Source organism: Rhinolophus ferrumequinum, chromosome 25 (assembly GCF_004115265.2).
Source record: "Rhinolophus ferrumequinum isolate MPI-CBG mRhiFer1 chromosome 25, mRhiFer1_v1.p, whole genome shotgun sequence".
Classification (NCBI taxonomy): Eukaryota; Metazoa; Chordata; class Mammalia; order Chiroptera; family Rhinolophidae; genus Rhinolophus; species Rhinolophus ferrumequinum.
In genome coordinates, this window is record NC_046308.1 from 33,271,920 (window position 1) to 33,295,320 (window position 23,401).

The 23,401-nt window shown below is 39.5% G+C and overlaps 1 protein-coding gene across 4 annotated transcripts in view; it reads right to left on the minus strand.

Annotated features, from left to right (window-relative positions):
- Window positions 1–23,401, minus strand: part of OPCML (opioid binding protein/cell adhesion molecule like) — a 1,259,174-nt gene that overhangs the window by 612,087 nt on the left and 623,686 nt on the right. The window contains exon 1 of one of the 4 annotated variants that reach the window (XM_033098502.1): window positions 193–279. The exons of the other annotated variants lie outside the window; for them this stretch is intronic. The gene's annotated coding sequence lies outside the window, so the exon portion shown is untranslated. Of the gene's footprint in view, window positions 1–192; window positions 280–23,401 lie in introns of those variants that run through there. 4 annotated transcript variants of the gene reach the window in all.

The following is a 23,401-nucleotide window of genomic DNA, read 5'->3' on the forward strand; positions in this document are numbered from 1 at the left end:
CGGCCTCCGCGCCGCCTTCCTCCCGGGAGCAGCCCCGACGCGCGCGGGCCCCGACCGCCGGGGTTGTCATGGCAGCAGCTCCATCACTGACCGCCACTTTCTCCGGTGCCCGCGCCGCGCGAGCGGGCGGACTGAGCGTTCATTCCCGCGGGCGGGCGGGCGGGCGGGAGCGGGGCGCGGGCGGGCGCCCACCTTAACAGCAGCGCGGGTGAGGCGGGCACTTCATCCGGCTCTACTCGCGCCGACCCTCAGAGCCAGCAAGAGAATGCTGCGCCTCCCGGTGGCTCCCCTGTTTGCAGGCGGGTGGGAGTGGAGTGCGGGGAGAGGAGGGAAGGGCGGGAGAGGGGTTGCTGAGGAAAGCGGCAAATTGACGCTCGCACCTTCCCTCCCTGGGTGCCAAGCAGAAGTTGCCAAACCCCGCCCTGTAGAATTGAACTACGTTTCTCAAGCCAGGTAACGGTGTGCAAGTCCACCACTCGCCTGCCCCTTCTCCACCTGGCCAAGCTGCAGTCCCATTCCAGGGCAGAGCTTTGTTCTCTCTCTCTCTCTCTCTCTCTCTCTCTCTCTCTCTCTCTCTCTCTCTCTCTCTCTCTCTCTCTCTCTCTCTCTCTCTCTCTCTCTCTCTCTCCACACACACACACACCCCTCACTGGCAAATCTTAATTTTTTCTTTCCTCACAATATGCAAAATAGTCATGATCCTACTCCATGCAAGAGCTGGGGGTGGGGGTCCGGGGGGAGGTCCTAAAAAGTACAAAGATTGATTTTCATAAAATCCATCTATAATCACAACATGAAGTGACCCCATAGTGGTATTGGGAGGGGACTTGGTGATCGTGAGGCTAGTCTGTCTGTTTGGGGCTCAGCTTAATTTCTTTCAGTTCTTAACTCCAGAGCCTAGGCTTCTCTGGGGCCTGTCAAGAGGCTTTTTTTCTGGTCCCCTGTCCCGGCAGAAGCCACCCCTCATTGCATATCATAATTTAATGGCTGTATCATCATTTAATGGTTCTGATGTACGTTTGTTTTATTGTATTCTTTCTCAAATTGTTACAATGAAATTTAATGCAAAAATAAGCATTAAACTTTTACCATGTATCACTTTTGTTGCTGAGTGATACAAAGGTGTGCTACCTGGTCACATTTATGAGGATCTGAGCACAAATAAATACCATCCCTCCTTGTAAAATGGTAGCCCACATACAGCTTTAGTTCTAAAGTTTTTAATTAGAGCATCACATCTCCGGAAGAAAGGATACTTGTCACTAGATTTGCCGTATATATCTTGTTATAGTGGAAAATACGTACCAGTTCCTTTCCATAAAGCAGATATTAATACAAGCAGGAGTGGGGCAGAACACTCATCCTCGAGTTCCCGGGCTACAGGGCTGAGAGGAGTAATGAAGCTGAGAGGAGAGTCTGAGTGCTGAGATAGCAGCCAAACAACTTATTTTGGGTTTTAATGACACAAAACTTTCCTGAAGATTTGAGTGGCCCTAGGTTTTCTGTACACACATTGCACCTAATCCTCTAAACTCTGAGATGCGCTTGTCAATTATTACTGGACTGGAAAGGCTTTGTCAGTGTTGTAACCTGTGTAAAGCTGAAAACATGAGACTGTGCTTATGATTTTCTTCAGTTACAGAGTTTTGTATCTTGAACACTGGAGGTGGCAGCAGTGGGGTTGGGTCAGGCTGCAATTCCTGCCACTTGGTTGTAGGGTACTCAGATGACGTTCCCATGTCCTGTTGGTTCTAATGTTTTTTGGGAGCTGTGAATGAGGACAGTTGCTAAATGCTGAATCAACTCGTGAAGGATTGTTTCGATGGAGTTATTGGGGCAGAAAAGAAAGGACAGAGCATGAGATTCCACGTGAGAAAAGAAGAGCCGGGCCAGAAAAAGAAGAGAGGGCGAAGTTGGTTAAAGGGAGGCCTTATATAGTCCTAATAGTATGTAACAAATCCTGTCCTTGAAGAAGGAATAAATCAAGTATCCATTTTTTGCAGGACTGGCTTCCTTCAACTATACATATCTGGAGTCCTAGGGAACAGGGTTTTGTGTCTATTCTCTCTGGTAAGTTGGGTTCCTAGTTCAATATTTGTGAGTGAGCAAATGGGCTAGTGAATCAGAGAAACAACTGCATAAAGTTTGCTCTTTATGTTAATCTAAGTCTACAATTTTGTCAGGGAGATTTCATTCAGCTGTAAGGCATTGTGAGACCCTGGTATATCCATTTCTAGACTAGAAAGCCAAACCAAATCGAAATGGGAAAGAGAAAAAGAGGTGAGTTGCACCATGAACAAAGTAGTTTATATCAGGAGTTTTCTGTGAAATGCTTAGCTGAGTACCACGCTAGGGAGACCTCCCCACCCCCACCCCTGCCCCAGTTAAACTACTCTTGGATATATGACAACATATATTAAGACAAATTCTGAGGACAGATTAGAGTACTGACTTAGGGTGTTTGTTCTGAAGTGGGGTTGTCTCTTCAGACTGACTCTTCACCCTTCACCTGTGTGCATCGTACCTTAGAATATCTATCTCACCATTCTTGTAGAGCTTGAGGGTGTCTCGAAATGTCTCCAAGAATTTGTTTTAAGGTTTGGTATGATCACAGACATGGAGACAACTGCCTTGGAAAAAGTTTGTTACTTGGCATTCCCAAGAACGGGGTGCACATCATTCCATGCTGGGCCACATGGGGAAGCACCAGGGTGAGTCAGGAAGCATAAGGAGTGAGGGGAAACCAAGCTCAGAGGTTTATTGTGGTTTCCACAAGAAGGAACAGGTGAGGCAGGGTAGACAAGCTTGAACAAGTTTGGGATTGGCGTGTTTGAGTAGTTGTGGCAGGCTCTAGGCTATAGGAGTGGTCTCTAGTTGTCTAGTACCTGGCCCTGGGGTGGGGTAGGCAGGGGACATATTGACATGCTGATGAATGATAGTTGGATAAAGGAAGTGGTTGGGGGATATTGGTTGGTTTGCATATGAAAGAGGTGCTGAAGGCAAGTTGTTTGCTATCTCTAGGAATTAGCTAGCTCTGAGATTAGCAAACCCACAAGATGTCCGAGCATCATAAAATACAGAAAATTAAAAAAGAAAAAAATATATTAATACAGGGTAACAATTAATGAGGTAACACATGCAACACATCACCAAAGGAGCTGGCACATGGGATGTGTTTAATCATCATAAATTATGATTATATAGCATAACTCCCACTTTCCTTTGTTCATAACTTGTGATATGTGAAAAGATGTCATTGAAAGAATGTAAATGCTCTATGTACAAACTAGAGCTTCAATTGAGACCTGTAAACATAGGCAATGGTGATGGAGAAAATTGGACAGGTAAGGGGCTTATTTGGGAAATACCATAAAGTTTAGGACTTCCTAAGAGTTTGGATGTGGGAACTGAGAAAAAGAAAGAGATGGAGGATGACTCCTAAATTTGGGTGGTAACGGGGTGGTATGATTACCTGAGATGGGGTGACTCCAGAAGGAATAGGAATGGAGAGACAGGAGTTGAAAGAGTTAATAAAAACTCTATGAGACAGCCAAATGGAGATGTCAGGATGGCAGTGGGAGAAAGGAGTCCGAAGCTTACAGTGAGGACTGAGGATACTAATGTCTCACGTAAAACCTGCTTTCAAGCTTACTGGCAAAAAAAGGTGTAAAATTCTTTCTGAAGTGTGTGTGTGTGTGTGTGTGTGTGTGTGTGTTGGGGGGGGGCGTGTTATCAATGGAACCCACATCCCAGATCTAGAGACCCCTCTGCCTTTGTTGCCTTTGTAAGTTAGAAACAGACCCCCTCCATCTTAAACCTTAGAACCTAAACTATTCCACTACTGTCAGTTTGTCTCTTAATATATTTCCTTTGTTTGGTCACATCTCAGCTTTCAAGAGTACATTCTAAGATTTGGGAATAAGGCCATGAAGTTACCAGTATATTTTTAAGAAAATGCTGCTCACTTACCCTTAATGTGTGTCACGTGACCCAGGTGAAAGCTTGTGTCTGCTGTAACTTACCAACTAGGCTCTACCTCCATTGAAAGTCCTTCCTTGTTTTACAGTGTAGTGGGTAAGACTAGGAAATGGGTCCTGGATTCAGAGTTTTTATTCACTCTTTCAACCCTTGCCTCTCTAAACCTATTCCTTCTGGAGTCATATCCATTACAGGTAATTGTTCCACCCAGTTACCAACCACTTCTAAAACCTACTTCACAATGTCCTTCACTTTGCCAATCCTCAATTTCCCCATCTGTAAACAGAGGCAATGATAGGAATGAATGTGTACGGTATGTGTGACTGTTGGATGAAATACTTCATGTCAATTAATCAGCATCCTGCCTGGCACTTAGTAAACATTAGTTCTCATTACCTATAGAAAGGGGCCTAATTCCCCCAACATCACAGGTGAGGATGGCTGTTGGGGAATTCTGGATCCAACAGAAATGTCTGAATTTATCTAATGAAAATTGTATCCATTTGTAAAAGCAATTTCAAACTGTGTGTTATTCATAAATAAGCAAAACTTACAGCTTGTGTTTATCTGAGACAAGATTGTACCCAGATGCTCTGTGTGTACATTAGGAAGAAACATGAAGTAAAATGCCTGTGTATTTTACCCACCTAACTCACTAAGGACCCAGTGGGTGGAAGGAGTGAGGAGGCATTGTGGCTTAGCTTAAAGAAGTTGGCTTTCTCTGGGCCCTCAGAACATGGCAGTGTAATAAACTAGAAAGGTTTGCTAGTGAACGGAGAAGCAAGGATTAACTGGGCCATCAGTTTTTTGGCTCAAGGAAGTTCTGAGAAATGGAAACATGCCAGAACACAATACTTTGGATGAGACACAAGTAGTGTCCTCTTTAAAATTCAAAGCAATCTCAGTATAATAGCTACTTACGTGATGAGTGCTAGATAAAAATGAGGGACATCATTTTGCGTTGTCTTTTTGCACTCTTGCAAACTGAGGCAAGTATATGTTAAGTGTTTTCCTAGTCTGCTGCCGACCTGACGCCAGCTAGATTTCAGGTCAGTTAAATTGGAATGTGCTCCTCTTTCTATCATCAACTACATCACGTCCTTTCTAACACGAGATTCGTCTGCTTGGGCTAATGAAAAGTACTAATATTGGTCATGAATTAAAATTCAAGCTTCATATACCAGATCTGCCACTTATAAACTCTGTGATCTTGGGCACATTACTTATTCTGAGTTTGTAACTTCTCATCTGTAAACAGGGTTAATAACAGCTTCTTTACATGTGAACGCTTCTCCTGCAGTCCTGGCACAATAGCAGCTATCGGTGATGGCTGATATCATTTCCTCTTCTCTTTGCCAAAATGACAGAAACTGACCAGAACAAAAATAACCCAATGGACAAACAAAACCAACGATAACAACAAAAAACATAAGGCACACAAGAGTTGCACTATAAAATGATCTGTATGAGGTATTCCCCAGACTGATATTGTGATCTACTGATAGCTGTAGAATCCAGGTAATACAATTCCAGGTTATTATCTTACTCTCTTTCCTTCAAAGTGTTTGTGTGCCTGTGCATGTGTGTAACTGGCTCTGTTCCTTTAGAATTGAAAGGTCCCTCAGAGCAGGGTGTTGGCTTTGCGCATCCCTGATTCCCCTACTATGAGCTGGAGTAAATAAATACCAGCAGACATTTGCTGCATGAGAGAACCTATGTCTACTCTCCAAAGTCTGTAGAAAGTTAGGGAAGAGGACAGTAGAGGATCCCACTGCATTCCCACCAGGGACTCTTCTTACTACACTCTCATTTCCTCCCTCGCCCCCAAACTCCTCAATGGTGTGACATCACAAGGCATCAACTGTGTTAAAGCATCTCCTTCTAGAAAGGCTGGAGAGTCCTATAAAGGGACCCATTTCCACAAGCCATACAATAAAATCAGCCTCATTACTTTATAGTCACACTCCATATACTTCTACAAATCAAATAACAAAAAACATTATATTGAGACCTACAACCCATAAAATGTGTTTTTTAAATGCTCAATAGGAGCTATTATAGTCTAACCCCTCCTGAGTCTCACTACAGCTTCCATTGTGACAGATGGAAAATGGATCATTCCACCCAGAGAACCAGAGTGTGGAGGAGAGAATGTGTGTCAGGGGTCAACTTGCCTGGCTCTAAATCTGGACCTGTCACTTAGGAGCTGGGACCTTAGAAAATGGGCCCGACATTTTGGAGCCAAAGTTTCCCCATTGGTGAATTGAGCAACCCTATATTTTTCTCTCTTTGAAGAATTAAAGTCGTATGTGAGATACCTAGCGGAAGGGTTGGCATATAGTGAAATGTTCAGTAAGTTGGTGATCTGATGCTACTTAACCTGGGCTCTATCCCCTGCCTGCTAAAATGAACCTGATCTCTCTTGGTCTTAGAGAGGAACTAAAACTTGTATTTTATATTATATATTGGTTACTTGAAATCTTATTTCATTTGCCAAACTTTTCTTTTATTGTTCATTTATTTATTTATTTGTTTGTTTTTTGGGTTAATTCATTCTTTTTTTGACCAAGATTCATTGACTTTCTAGGCACTTTGCTGGGCCTGGGGATACAAATAATGCTATTTACCTGCCCACACAAGAAGTTTATAATCTAGTAGGGTAAATAAATCAGTAGCACCGCATGATAAGATTTAAAATAAAATTATTCAAGGATATGGAACAGCTCAGAGTTGGACCATCTAATTTAGATTACTGTTCCTGGAAAGTTGCTGACTCCTAAATTCCCTTTTAAAGACGGAGTAGAATTGAGGCTGCCATTTGGTGTCTAATAGTGGCAACTGAGGGGATGATATTACCAATCCTAGAGAAATATTAAGAATAGTCAATACTGAGTGGAGGGTGATGAATCATAAATATGAAACATAAGGCGATAATGAAACATCCAAGTAAAGATTTTTTGTTGGCATTTGGGTATTTAGGTGTTGAGCCTGAGAAAGATACAATATTTAGAATTATAGATTTTGGAATCATCTTAGTATAAGTGGGGTCAAAGCCCTGGGTACTAATGAAATTGCTCAGCGAGAACGATGGAGTGAGAAGGAAGCATTAAGTGAAAATTCTGGGCAACACAAACATTTAAGGGGGGAGTGGAAGCACTCAGGAAGGATCATGCCAAGTGGCCAGAAAATCAGTAGGAAAATCAGGAATCAAGAACCTCGTAAAATCAGGGAGGAGACTCAGATGAGCAGTTAAGAGTGTCAAGTACGAGGGAATTCAGGTAAGTGAACGATGGGCAATCATGCTTTGGGTCTGGCACAGTAGAGGACACTGGTGACTTTGGCAGAAGTTGTTTCACCACAGCAGAAGTTAGGCAGGAATGAGCTGAGGGATGACGAAATCCAAGGAGTGGAGAAATCAAGTATGGCCCAGGCTTTCCAGCTCAGCTGTGACAGAACGCGAAAGGGGAAGCTACAGGCTCTAACTGGACAGAGATGTGGGACTGAGGGAGGCTAGTGTTGGGTTTTGTTTCATTCCATCTGCAGCATGAGAGACTTGAAGACTGATATACGGTGACCGAGGATAAGAGTTCCTCGGAGGTTTTGTAGACCCACCTGTTCTAATCACAGCATTGTGTGTGTGCCTAACTTTTAATAAATATGCATAGGATGAATTGTTTCAGGTAAGAAGCTCCATCTCTGGACCCACTCAGAGACAAACCAACCAACCAACATTTAAAAAATAAGGACAGTGACCATCATCATGATTATCATCCTACTATGTGCCAGACACTAGTGTGCACACCTCATAGATACTGTCTAATGTGATCCTTTGAACATTTCTATGAGGAAGGTATTATTATTAGTAGACTAAGAAACCAGTGCATAGAGAAGAAAGATTGCTCCTACTCATTTCTAGGAAATTAAAGTAGGAAATGCTAAATCTTTTCCTGCCTCCCTCACAATTCACTGCTATATCACTGGCACCCACAACAGTCCCAGGCATACAGCAGACTGTCAATAAATATTTACTCAATTAATAATAAAAAATAGTTATGTATTTCCAACCCATACCCTGCAATTTCACAGATAATATAGCTATTCAAAATTCACATACCAAATATTAGATAATCAAAGATACTTGTCCTCGTTTGGACATTTGTTGGACATTTATTGGCAGCAATTCAGCTTGAGGTGAAGAAGAAGAATGAGAGCAGTTCAGTTTGTATCACTAAAATTTCTGTGCCCATACACTGCTGATGTGGGACCACACTATGATTTATAGTATGAGAAGCTCATCATAGAAGGAAAGCAGGTGGCTGTACCACGTGGCTAACAGGCAATATAGATAGGCTTCAGATATTAGTGTTCTAATTAATAAAACATAACCATGTTAATCATAAACAAAGCTTTGATTTATATAATCATAGTGGTGCATGAAGAGTATGCCTCTCATAAAGTATTATATCACAGAGGCCAGCCTTGATTCATTTATGTGGACACATTCTCAAGCTAGCACATGTGCACGTGAGTTCTGGTCACATTTTAAAATGTATTCTGTGTGTGTGTGTGTGTGTGTGTGTGTGTGTGTGTGTGTGTTTTGGTCAAAGAAGTTTGAGTATTTTGTACCGGACAAATTCTGCCAAGCTATAAGCATCATCACTACCACCACACAGATTTGTGGGATTTGTCTCTGAACAGCCTCTTTACATCACCAATAACACCCCTCCAACCTCTTAGCACCAAAATTTTCTCTGTGATTTCAAAATTTCTCATATCCTCCCACCTGTTCCAGCTCTGGGTCACCTTGCTGGATGGATTCAGTATGATAAAGACTGAGAAAGAAAAAGCAAACCAACAACAACAAAAAATCACACACAAAAAAATACCACTACTCTGGATCATGAGGCTCTAAACTTCCTGTGGTGGCAAGAAATACAGTCCAAAGAACTAGAAAGGGAGAAAACAATCAACTGTTGACCCTCCCTCCTATAGGCATCAGAAAGTCTTGGGAAAGAGAAAGGGAAAGGATGTGGCAAAGAGAAAGCAGAAGAAAAGGAAAGTAAGGAGCATTACAACAGAGAGGAGGATGCACTGAAGTATCATCTTAGTCAAAGTTCTCCAGAGAAACACAACCAGTAGAATTTTATATATTTTTATATATATTTTCTCTCTCCCTCTCTCTCTCTCTCTCTCTCTCTCTCTCTCTCTTCCTCCACACACACACACACACACACACACACACACACACACACACACAGGATAGAGAGAGGGTGTATAAATTATATATACGAGTATATATACTGAGAGAAAGGAAGAGAGATTGTTTAATTTTAAGAAATTGGCTCATGTGATTGTGAAGTTCAAAATTTGAAGGGCAGGCCAGCAGGATGGAGAGCCATCCTGGGTCAAAGTTAATGCTGTTGTTCAAATCTGAAGGCTGTCTTCCTCCACAATTCTCTCTTTTTCAGGGGAAGTCAGTCCTTTTCTATCTAGGCCTTCAACTGATTGAATGAAGCCCACCCACATTATGGAGGGTTAACTGTTCTACTCAAAGTCTACTAATGTAAATATTAATCTCTTCTTAAAAATAACTTCACAGGAACATCTAGAATCATGTTTGACCAAATAGGTACTGTCACCAGCCAAGTTGACACATAAAATTAACTATCACACATCTCAATTTTCCTTCGCAGCAACCTTCCTAAAATGATTAAAACAAATATTTCTTCAGGAACACCATTGAAAAGGAAAGGGAAGAAAAAGCCCCTCGACCCACTCCCCAAATAGTTTTATCATGGACAAGCTAATGCCTAACTTCTCTTTCTCAAAAGACAAACCCTGATTAGAGTTTAAAGAACTCCAATTGCAAAACACTTGGGAGACTTAGTGCCTTAGTGTAAATGGACTTTATGGAAAGTGCAATTTGTTGTTCCCTTGAACAAGTAGGGGAAGAGGCTCTAAGGCTCTAAGTGCTACAGAAACAAGGGATTAGATGCCATAGAGAATGAAAAAGAAAACAGTACAGAGAAGCCAAAATAACTTGGTAAGACTCTTACGTGTTCACATGGCTTCAGTTTATCTAGCTTTGCTTTTTTGTGAGGAAAAATCAGAATCTATGTACAATAAGATTACATGCAGGCACGGTTATAGAAGCACCTGCTTGAATCTGGGGAGGTAGAAAGGAAATTGGGAGAAGATACTTCAGGGAAAGCCCTTGTAAGAGAGGGAAAAAATGAACTCAGCCCTGTCTCATCTCACACAGTGATCTCAATTGTTCTTTCAAAATGAAATTGGGTGACTGCCTGTATTGTGTTCCAGAATGGAACATCATCCAACAGACTCACTGTTATGTGGCAAATCCCCAACCATCAATTAAGGAATGGAAATAGGGACACGTGTCTATTCATTCTAAAACTGAGCTTAAACACACTGATTGGACTGCTTGACCTTTAATCAGAAAAATTAAACTTCTAGGAATAGAGCACCAGAGAGAAAATTTAGACTCTACTACTTGTACTGCTGCTAATAATAATAATAATAACAATAATAAAATAACACTTACTGGGAGCATACAGTATACCAGATTCTGAGATAAATGACTTCTATGCATAATCTCACTTAGCTTGCCAATAATTCTAATTTTACAGGTAGAAAACAGAGGCTCAGAGAGGGTGATTTATATAAGATCAGTGTTAAGAGGTAAGATCTTTCTCTAAGGCCCCAGTCTTTTCCTCCTTACTGTGGGCATATCAGAAATTTGGTTCTTTCTGCCTATAGAAATTCCCTTTATTAAGAACCTGGGAATCCCGCGTGTCTGAAAAGCACAACTGTTGTGGTGGAAGTGGGAAGCTGGGGTGAGGCCAGGAGCAGAGGTTGAGGATGGCAGAGGTTAAGAGTGGAACAGAAAACGAAGGCAAGATGGGATCCCTGTAAAAGCACAGACTGCTTCAGCTCAGAGTAAAGCAAGACTGTGAAATAAAACTGTGTCTTCTGCTCTATTCCCCCCCATCTCCCTCCCGCTTTCCATCTGCCTGTCTCTTCCCTTTTCTCTCTCGCTCTGTCTCTTCCCCCCTTGCAAATCGTCATCTGTTAATTTCCATCCAACATGTTTATGAATTAATTCCAACACTTTTCTCTCTCTGTCAAGATATTCTGCTTTCCAACCTCCCCCACCCTTTGGCAATGTGTGCATTTTATTCCATAGACTGTTTTTCTGACAACTCCCAGATGTAGTTATTTGTTCTGACATCTTTGTGTATGCAATCAACCCATGTCCCTGAGGGTCTGCAGAAAAGAGAGACCAGGTCTGCAGCTGGACAGGATTGTAACCGGTGGTGTAGTGCAGTGGGGCCGAGGACCCAGGGGGCCTATGAGAGGAGAAGCAGGGGAATAAACATTCTGTGCCACTGGTGACCAGCAGCAAAGATCCCCAGATTCAGAAATAGGGCATATGCCTTTCTTCTGCAAGTGGCAAGGGTTTGTCAAAAATGAATCCTCATCATTCTCATCTTAATTAACACAAACTAATGGTGCTGGGCAGGCAGTTCTAAAAATAGTTTTCTTGACAACATATAACCTGAGACAGTTACACAAACAGCACATCAAGCAATATCCCAGTGAAATACCTGTTTCTAGGCACACTAAAATGGTTTAAGAATAGATTCTGAGGTTTTCACATCTTAAATCACATCAAGAAATAAGTTCATTTTAAGGATGATCAACACAAAGAAATGGGTAGTTCTGAAGAGCCAAAGAAATAAACAAATAGTGTACAGAGTGCTGGGTGTGGTACTTTCCACATACCTGTTTGATAGCTGTACTGATTGGTTGGTGGATTGATGGATACATTTAAGGTGGAAGAGCCAAGAGAATGCCCTGTGTAGACTTGGCAAGAGGGGAAGCCAGCAGCAAGCCCATTGATATGAGATGTAGGTAACTTATCACATAAATGTGCCCATAGAGCTGGTGGACAGGGCTGAGCAGACCTGAGTGTTAGACGTGGAGAAATCACTTTGTCTTTCCTGCTTTTGGTTCTCTCAACTGTAAAATAAGTCATTGGACAGGAAGATTTGCAAATCCCCTTTCAGATGTAGTAGCCGATAAATCCGTGACCATCACTGGACCACTGGCCTTTCTAGGAAAATGTTCCCATTTGCATCTCTCTCTGCTTTTGTCTATGCTGCTTCTCCCGTCTGAAACATCCTCTTCTGCAGATCAAATTCCAAAACTCATCTTCAAGGCCCACCTCAAATGTTACCCTCCCTGGGCAGTTTTCCAGTCTCCTAGGCATAAGTAATTCCCTCCTCCTTTGCACCTCCTCAGAATTGTATCCTTGCCTACTATAATCTTACTACAATACATTTGACCTAGTTGAGCACAGGACACTCTCTCTTTGCTACTTTATTGAGAATTAGGTCTCTCTCTATTCTCAGTACAAAGCACAATGCTTAACAAAGAGTACATGCTCGATAAAAGTTTGCTAAATGAATGAGTGTGACACTTTTCTGCAGGAGGTCCATTTTCATAGTGGCATTTGTTTTTAACTGGATGCTCGTAGCACTGCACAATAGAGGGCTGAGGAGGATTCTTGATGAATCATCTCAGGAAGAAAACTGAACAAGAGGAAAGAGAAGAACAGAAACTAGCCCAATTATCTTACCCCATTCAGGTTGGGCTCTGCCTGCCTGTACACCCTCCCCCCATAATGGGGAAGACAACTCTTTCCAGACAAAGGAGAGTGTGCCTGGTAACTCACGTTTCTTTGCAATTAGCAAGCTCCCACATGGTAAACGACTAATTTTGCTCGTACATCAGCAGTTTGCCTAATCAGTGATTTCCACTCAGAGCTTGAGGAAAAGATTTTAAGTCTAGACCATGGTGTGAGAGAATGGAAAATTGTGGTCCAAAGGAAAACTCTGACTGTTATTCTTATATTTGCTATTGAGAGGGCACCTAATTAAGGACATGATCATTTATTGTTTGTCCTTTGATGTGCAAATCCATCTTTAAAACAACTTTTCACATTTCCCTACCTTTGCTATTGCACCAGCACTTTTCTGACCTTAAAGATAACTCACCTTCCAAGAGAAGGCCCTACCAAAGACTGGAGAAATCACTATTTAGATCCATTCACCAGCAGATACTTAGTTGCATTCAAATTGTCAGTCTTTCCTTTATTTTGTACAACATTTACTTTAAATCAGGAGCTGTCCACCAACTTTGCTTTTTCCCTTCAGCACCTCTGGCCTCAGGAGCATCACACCCCCACGGATCTGCCTTTTCCCAAGTACATGAGAAACAGACAGAGACTGTTTTATCTGCCAGACAGAACAGCAGCTGTGCTTGACAGAGCACATGGGGATCTACAAATGCGGACCTACATCTGTGATGCTTGAACTGCCCTGTGCCCCAGACCTGGGGCATTAGTATGACATTATCCAACTCACATTTAGGACCTCAGAGGCATGACAGGGTGGCTTCAGGTTACTCGGGAAATCTGTCATGCAATTTTGGATTAGAGAGGGGCTTTGCACATCATCTTGCCTAACCTGAAGTAAATGCTAAAAGCTCCGATGTGCTATGGCTGACTTGTGGTCATCAGGTTTTGTTTGGAAATTTCCATGGACACGGGGATCACTGTACCAAACTTGAGTACAGGGCAATATTGGTCCTACAATACTGACAGAAGCCTCTTGCCTTTAGGATGTTCTTCCTATTTCTATTTACTCCACTCTTCTGACCTAGAGAAGAGAAACATGAGGGAGGCGAGGATGCCAAGGTCTAGGCTGTCAGTAAATATGAATTCTCCTTCCTATTCTCATCACAAAATTATTATTACTAATTGTGACCATAGTTGTCATTTTATCATTTATTGTTATTTTACCTTTGAACAGCATCCTTACCCTAACTAGAACTTGGAGTTAGGCACCTGAGATTTCAGGGATCCCAACTGTGTCTTGGCCCCCCTCTGGTAGCACACATCTAGAATTGAGTGTAGTTATTTCCCTACTGGATGTCAGCTCAGGTCAGTGAGTGTGCACCAGACAGGAGCAAGCCTGTGCCCATCCTGTAAGCAGCAATTGTATGTGGGAGGAAAGCCTTCGGTGGCTGGCAGGTAAGTCTTTCTGTGCTCAACCCAGAGGGCAAGACACATGTATACAGCAGTGAGAGGAGAGAGACAGTCCCAGAAACACCTCAGACTGGGGAGGCAAATGGCAAATGAAGCTGGAGGAGGAGAAAACATAAAAAAAGGAAAGAATGCCTTTTACATGGGCCCTGTCTGAATAATGCTGATTCCGTACACACATGAAATATTGCTTGACCAAGAAGACAGAATTATCAACTAAAAGCAGGATTCCCCATCTCCTTCAACAGTGCTGCTTTTCTTCAGGGACATTTTATGGACAGACGTGTAACAGATATTAGCATGACATTATGGTAAGAGTATGGACTTTGTGATCCTTCAGATTTAGGTCCAAATTCTGTTCCCACCCCTAAATGTATTAACCAAAGGCATATCCCATAACCCTGCAGAGCCGTAGGCTTCTCATCTGAAAACGGAGGGTAGTATAATAATAACACCTATATTTTTGGCTGTGAGATGATTTCATGAGATAGCGCGAGGAATGTTTAAGGCCTTTGCTAAGATAATGATTGCTGCCCCTTCTCAACCTCTACACCTCTCACCAGTCCTTCCGAGTACCCTTTCTCCTCCTTCTTCCTTCTTCATCACTATTTTCAAAGTTCAGCCTAGCTTCCATTCTCCCATGGCCTTACAGTCCTCACTGAGGTCCTTTGAACCCCTCCAGCAGGGAATGTGGATGACACAGTATAAGACATAACATTGTGTAATATTACTGTCTGCTATCTTTTGGCTTTTTTGAAGGCCAGAAAGGAAGGTATTCGTATGCCCATTTTGACAACGAGAAAACAAGATTTAGCAAGTTGGTAAGACAAAATCACACAGCAAGACAAAAAGTGGTAGATTTCAAACTCAGGTCATTTGACTTCCAATCCTTGTTTACTTTCTTTATAACATGCTATATTTAGCATTCTTGTTTCTCAAAAATGTTATTCTTATCTGTCTAATTAGATAGTTTGTCTTTCAAAGATATTAATCATTTCCTATACTTCTCTGTATCTCCTACTGCTTGTCACATAGGTGATACACTGTAGAAAAATAAGTTTAGATAACCAGAATTCAAATCTGGACCCTACTATCTCTAAGCTGTGCAACGTAGGGTGAGTTACTTATCCTCACAAGCCTCATTTTCCTCACTTGAAAAAACAAAACAGAAAAAAGTAGCAGTCCCACTTTATAGGGTTGCTGTTAGGATTAAATTAATTAATTCATGTTAAGCACTTAATACATATTAATCCTCATGATGAAGGTGGACATAGAAATTAGCTACTCATGATCGTCTTCAAGGAAACACATATTGGCCCAGCTGCTGGCAGTACTCTCAGAAGACAGCCTTCAGGGATGTCTTCATCTGCAAAGAAATCTCTCCCAAAAGCCGCACCCTTCCCAGGGTCGCCCACCTCAGGTGACTGATCCAGGCAAAAAATAAAGGCCTGGCCATTTCTACCTAACATGAGACAGCCCTAATTGACCTGGGTCATACCTTGGCCTCTGCTCATCTTGCTTCTGTCCCCAACTCTTCATAACTGTTGATGCCAAGGGAATTCCCTAATAAACGTCTTGGGCACTAACTACCACCTCAGAGAACTCAACTTGGAAAAACCATAATTATTGTCATCATCAAGACCATTATGAGCTTTTCCAAGCCTCTGTTTACATACATGTAAATTTACCTCACAGAGTTGTGAGAATTAAATAAAACACTCTGTGTTCTTGCCTGAAAGAGCACCCCACACCTGGTACACTTTCTGTCTGACAGGGCTGGCACAGCCACGGGCACCTAGTTCTATGCAAACTCAGCAGTCAGTTGGCCCTTAACATGTGCCAAAAATAGCAGGGTGCAGCAGCAATGCTTTGTGAAGAAGGGACCCCACAATGACCAGGCTTTCTAGATGCCAGAATGGAGGCACTGTCATCTCATGAAGCACTGCCTCTTGAAGCCCCTCTGTTCTCACTGCACCAGAATGGTTCATAGATGTTTGTAAAGGTCCTGAAACCACTTTATACGCATGTATTTCGTAACTTTAATACATATTATTTTCCTCATGGCTGAAATTTTTACTTTTTAAATTATTATTATATCCTCATACCAAGAGTAATGTTTTAAACACTTGCCTAAAATATTTTGTGACAAGAGGAAGCATAAAAATAAATAAACGAAAATTAATCATTTGGCCATAATAGGTCCTCAGTTTGGGTTAGAGATGCCGTGTGTGTCTATTAGATGTTAGCATGGCCAGTGCTCTCCTAACTCCATGTGCTCAAAGGGAAAGCGATCATCACATCTGAAAACTCCATTTCCCGGTGTGAATACCTACCCCAAATCCATCCCACCTTGCCTGACAGCTTTTCACACTTTGTCTCAACCCTTCTTCTTCCCCTTGGTAGAAATGTAGAATCTTTAAGGTCTCCTCCCCTTCTCTATGAAAGGATAAGTCAAAAACACACGGCCAGACCCAGCCAAGCCTGAGCTGACACTGAGCTCTTGCCTGATGAAAATAAGTCCCAAAGCCACTGCAGTGACTGAGATGGCCACTTAAATGTAATCAGCTTCAACCACATTTACTCAGTCAAAATACAATGGTCCCTGGCTGAAAATTGGAAGCTGAGGGAAAGAATTGAGTCAAGAGACCTGTTTCCAAGACAAATGAACGTTTAGTCAACTAAACGTTTAGTCAAGTATGGGTCAGAAAAATGAAGAAGTCAGTGTGAATCATCCTTTATTTCAATATGTGATGCTACCGATGCTAAGTTAAGCCTGAACGGTAGTTCGGAGTTGTCTGGGATTAGAGTTGGTCGTTAATGAATAGCACAATTGGCCAATAAGAAAATGCAGGTAGAGGGAAGGCAGAAGACAAAACCTTGGAGAGCAGCAGCATCCAGGGAGTGAGACAAAGAATCTGAACCAGTGAAGAAGATGGAGAAAGTAGCCTCAGAGATTTAGCCTGAGAACTTAAAGAGGTGTCAGAGAAACTAAGAGAAAGAGAAAGTCAAAATGGTAGGTGCCATTCTGCCCTATCATCAAGAATCAAATCTGAAGGACGGGTATTAGCCACTACTGCTGGCCATTAGCAGACCCTGTTTTTGACCTTGGAATGAGGAGATAACAATGCTAGAGTGAGAAGCCAGATTCAAAGGAGTTAAAAAGTCAATTGGCTATGGAGTACAGAAGAATATATAGACTGATATTTTAAAACGTTATATTAGAGAAAGAAAAAAAAAGAGAGCAACCTTAAAAGTGAGGGTGTACTGAGTAAAGTATGTTATTGTCATCCCTTCTGTGTTTTTGAATTTTAATTTATTTTGGAACCTGAGTGTATTTGTAGATAAAGGAAGATGAACAAGCAGCAAAGAAGTTATTTTTTTTTTTAAGAGGAAATAATACTATTGTGACACAATGAGGCAGGGGGAAATTTATGTGAAATCTTGATGATCCACTTGGATACCTTTTGGTACTCCCTTGCCAAAGTGTGATAATTAATAGATAAGTGCAGCAGCACTCGCCTGAAAAAGGCTCTCAGGGTTGCATATCTGGGTCACACTACCAGATAAGCTAGGACAGGAGCAAGGGACTCCCTGAGGGTGAGAGTATCTAGAATGGAGAGTGGAGGAAAAATAATGAGTACTAGTGGTAATCCCAAGATCAGCCACAGAGGTGGGGGCTGTAGTTCATCCCATTAACATTCATCTTCTAAGTTTTCTCCAGGAAGAAAGACCCACCAGAATCTGGAGACATTACTCTCTCAACACATGTGAAGGAATAGATCTGAGAGTTGTGCAACAATTACCAATCAATTTCAGAATATTTTCATTGCCAAAAAAAGAAAAATCATACCATTTAGCTGTCATACTTAAGAAGGCTTTGCCTAAACCAAGGTCACAAAGATTCACTCCTATATTTTCTTCTAAGAGTTTCATAGTTTTAGCTCCTATATTTAGTTTTCTGACACATTTTGAGATAATTTTGTGTATGGTGTGAGTAAGGGAACCAACTTCATTCTTTTGCATATAGATATCCAGTTTTCCCAGCACCTTTTCTTATAAAGAATATTTTTTGGACTCTTATCGAAATCAGGTGACTGTAAATGTCAGGGGTTATTACTGGGTGTCGAATTCTTTCCCATTGATCTTCATGTCTGTCCTATGCCAGTACCACATTATTTTCATTACTGTAACTTTGTAGTAAATTTTGAAATTGGAAGTGAGAATCTTCTAACTTTGCTCTTAAACATTGTTTTGGCTATTCTGGATCCCTTGAATTTCCATATACATTTTAGGATCAGCTTGTCAACTTCAGCTGAGAACACAGGTGAGGTTTTGATATGGATTGCATTGAATTCATAGATCAATTTGAGGAGTATCTCCATTTTAACAATATTAAGTCTTTAAGTCCATGAACATGGATGTCTTTCCATGTACATAGATCTTCTTTCATTTCTTTTAATAATACTTTTAATTTGTTAAATTTATTCCTAAGTATTTTATTATTCTTTTGCTTTTATAAATGATATTGTTTTCTTAATTTCATTTTTGGAATGTTAATGTGTAGTATATAGAAATACAAGTAATTTTTTTGTATATTGATCTTGCATCCTGCAACGTTGCTAAACTTTTTTTATTAGTTCTGTTTATTTTTCAGTAAATTCCTTAGAATTTTCTATATGTAAAATGATGTTATCTGCAAATAGAGATAATTTTACTATTTTCTTTTCAATATGGATAGTTTTCAATTCTTTTTCTTGACTAATTTTCTTGCTAGAAATTCCAGTACAATGTTAAATGAAAGTGGTAAAAGCAGACATCGTTGTCTTCTTCCTAGCATTAGCGACAAAGCATTCAGTCTTTTATCATCAAGGCTGATGTTATCTCTAGGTTTTATGTAGATGTCCTTTAACAGGTTGAGAAAGTTTTCTTCTATTTCTAACTTCTGGAGTATTTTATTATGAAGGGTATTGGATTTTGTCACGTGCTCTTTCTGCCTTTATTAAAATAATTCTATGTCTTTTGTCTTTTGTTCTATTGATATGGTGCATCGTGTTAATTATTTTTTCAATGTTAAATCATTATTGCATTCTTTGCCCACTTGGTCATAGTGTGTAATCCATTTTACATAATGCTTGATTCAATTTGCTCCTTTTAAAAAAAGATTTTAATGCATACTCATAACAGATATTGGTCTGTAGTTTTCTTTCTTGAAACGCCATTTTCTTCTTTTGGCGTTAGAATAATACAGCTAATGAAATTAGTTAAGAATTACCCCCTCCTCTATTTTTCTGGAAGAGTTTGTGAAGCAGTGGTATTAATTCTCCTTTAAATGTTCTGTAGGATTCATCAGTGAAGTCATCTCCTCCTAGGCTTTTCTTTGTGGAAAGTTTTAAAATTACTTAATTCAATCTCTTTTCTATTTACATTTTTTTTATTTCCTCTTGATCAATGCCTGTAGTTTGTATCTCACTGGGAATTTGTCTATTTCATCTCAGTTATCTAATTTATTAGCCCACAATTGTTAATAATAGTCTCTTAAGAGTCTTGTTTCTATGAGGTCATTAGTAATGTCCTTTTTTATTTCTGATTTTACTAATTGAATTGTCCCTATTTTTCTTGTTCAGTCTATTTCAAGATTTGCCAATTTTGTTGTTTTGAAAAAAAATAACTTAGTTCCATTGATACTTTTCTATTATTTTATATTCTTTATTTTACTAACTTTGCATGTAAGTTTTATTATTTCATTTTTCTGGTTGCTTGATATTTAATTTGCTATTATTTTCTGTTGTTTTAAGGTGCAAGACTATATTATTGATTTAGAATTTTTTTTTTGTTTTTAAATATAGATTTCCATACCTATAAATTTATCTCTAAGCAATGTGTTAGCTGCACCCATGTGTTTTTCTATGTTGTGTCTTCATTTTCATTAATCCCAAAATATTTTCTAATTTTGCTTGAGAGTTCTTCTTTTTTTAAATTTTATTATTAGTATTATTATTATTATTAATTATTATTATTATGTTGCAGGTGTACAAAACAATGTAATAGTTGAACATTAACCCCCTCACATAGTGTCAACCGCCTCCCCTAATCTACCACTCCTCCAACATTGCACATAGCTCCCACAGTTCCACTGACCCCATTCCCTACGCTGCACTCCACATCCTGTGACTATACACCACAGTTGACACCCATCACTATTCAGCTTGAACTTCAGGTGCACACGACAGCAGTCAAGCACCTACACCGTCCATGAAGTTGAGATTTCGTCTTTGATCTATTGGTTATTTAAGAGTGCTTACATTTCTGTATATTTATGAATTTCTCAAAAGTATATCTGTTATTTATTTCTATTTTTATTTTACTATGGTTAGATATCACACTTTGTATGATTTCAATCCTTAAATTTATGGAGGCTTGTTTTATAGCTTAGCATATGATCTATTCTGGAGAATGTTCCATATGTACATGAAAATAATCTGTATTCTGCTGTGGTTCAGTGGAGTGTTCCATAGATGTCTAATGTTTCTGATTGATTTAGTATTGTTCATGACTTCTCTTTCTCTGTTTGATCTTCTGTCTGGTTTTATATATATTATTGAGAGTAGGTTATTGAAATCGCCAACTATTATTGTTGAATTGTTGTTTATTTCTCCATTCAATTATGTTAGTTTTTGCTTCAGTTTTTCTGTAGCTCTGTTGTTAGGTGCACATATGTTTAAAATTTTTGTATCTTCTTAATGGATTGACCCTTTTTTATCATTATAAAATGTCACTCAATCTGTAGGGTTTTTTGTTTGTTTGTTGTTTGTTTGTTTGATTGGTTCGTTGGTTTTAATGTCTGTCTTGTGGGATAGCCACTTCAAATTTTATGTACCTATTTGCATGGTACATCTTTTCCATATTTTCCCTTTCTATCTGTTTGTATGTAACCTGTGTCTCCCACAGATAGTATATAGTTGGATCCTGTCTAATAGTCTCTGCCTTTTGATTGGATTGTTTAACCTATTCACATTTAATGCTATTATTAAATGTAATTCAATTTACTTTTTTTGTTTTTTATATTCCTCATGGCTTTTTTATTCTATTATTTCTTAATTGCTTTCTTTTACATAAGTGAATGTTTTCTAGTGTAAGATTTTAATCCTTTAAGGCTTTTCATTTCACTTTTCTGAGATATTTTATTAGTTGCTCCTTAATTTATCAGAACCTACTTCAGATTTATAATAAATTAATTCCAGCACAATATAGAAATATTACTTCTATATAGCTCTATTCTCTCTTCCCACTTTTCATGCTAATATTCTGAAGCATATTACATGTATATGTGTTACAACCAAACAATACAATTATAAATTATGCTTTTAATTAATTTTATGACTTTTATAGAATCTGAGAGAAGAAAGGAGAGCATGTATATAAGTTTGTTGTATTAGCCATTTTATTTACTATTTCTGGTTCTCTTTATTTGTTCTTGTGAATTTGAGTTACTGTTTGTAGGTGATTGGTAAATACTGTTTTATGTAATTTTCTTACTCTATTACATCTTCGCTCACACCCACCTCTAATACTGTTATTGTCAAATATATTACATTTCTATGTGATATAAGCACAAAAAAATGACAAGTTCTGACAATTAAGTTTGCGAACTTGTTGCAACAATGTTGCTAAACCCTTTTTTGATATCAGAGGGATTATTCATTATGAATTTGTACCAACTGAACAAACAGTTAACCAAGTTTACTATTTGGAAGTGCTGAAAAGGCTGTGTGAAAAAGTTAGATGACCTGAACTTTTCACCAAGAATTCATGAATCTTGCATCACAACAATGCACCAGCTCACACGGCTCTGTCTGTGAGGGAGTTTTTAGCCAGTAAACAAATAACTGGGGGCGGACAGGTGGCTTAATTGGTTGGAGCGCGGACTGGACAGGTGGGGAGCTCTGGGCAACAGGGCTGCCGGTTCGATTCCCACAGGAGCCAGCGAGCTGCACCCTCTGCAAATAGAATGAAGTCAATGAGCTGCCGCTGAGCTCCCAGATGGCTCAGTTGGTTGGAGCGCGGGCTCTCAACCCCAAGGTTGCTGGTTCAACTCCCACAAGGGATGCAGCTAACAATGGCGACTGCACCTAGAGCTGAACTGCGTCCTCCACAACCAAGATTGAAAGGACAACAACTTTATTGGATGGAGCTTGATGAGTCCTGGGAAAAACACACTACTGTTCCCCAATAAAAAGTCCTGGAAATATACACTGTTCCCCAATAAAGTCCTGTTCCCTTTCCCCAATTAAAAAAAAAAAAAAAAGAATATCTAGTCTTCAATGTAAAGTTATTCAAAAAAAAAAAAGATTTTTGGTTGACTTTTTTTTTAAGCATTTTGAATTGTCATTTGACTGTGTTCTAGCATTCAATGTTTTAATGAAAAATTATCTATTAATCTTATTGGTGTTTCCTTGTACATGATGAGTCATTTTTTTCTTACTGCTTTCAAGATTTTCTCTTTGTCTTTCAACATTTTTACTATAATGTGTCTGGATGTGAATATATTTGTATTTACCCTACTGGGAGTTTGTTGAGCTTACTGGATATGTAGATTAATATTTTTCATCAATTTAAAAATATTTTCAGCGACTATTTTTTTCTAATATTTTTTCTGCCCCTTTCTCTCTTCTCTTCTTCTGGGACCCACAGTTTATGTATGTTGGTGTGCTTAATAGTATTCCACATTTCTCTTAAGTCTCTGTTCATTTTTCTTCATTCTTTTTCCTGTTTTTCATATTATATAATTTCTATTAATCTATACTCAAGTTCAGTTATTTTTTTCTAGTTGAAATTTATTGAGCCCCCTTAGTGAATTTTTCATTTTAGTTATTATAGTTTTCAATTGCAGAATTATCATTTCAATCTTTATATTTTTATAATTTTTATATTTTTATTTATATTATTTATTTGCTGAGATGTTGTCATAATACCTTCAATTACTTCTTTTAGCATACTTTTCTTTAAGTTGTTTGAACACATTAATTTGACTGCTTTGAGATTTTCATTAACTACAACCTCTGGACCCTCTCACAAGCTGTTTCTGTTGCCTGCATTTTTTTCCTTGTGTGACCACACTACACTGAATCTTTTCATGTCTCATAATTTTTTGTTGAAAACTGGATATTTTAGATAAAATATCGTGGCAGCTCTAGATACCGTGGTTCCCCAAAAATAAAACTGAACTGTACCATCAGCTCTAATGTGTCTTTTGGAGCAAAAAGTAATATAAGACCCAGTATTATATTATATTATATT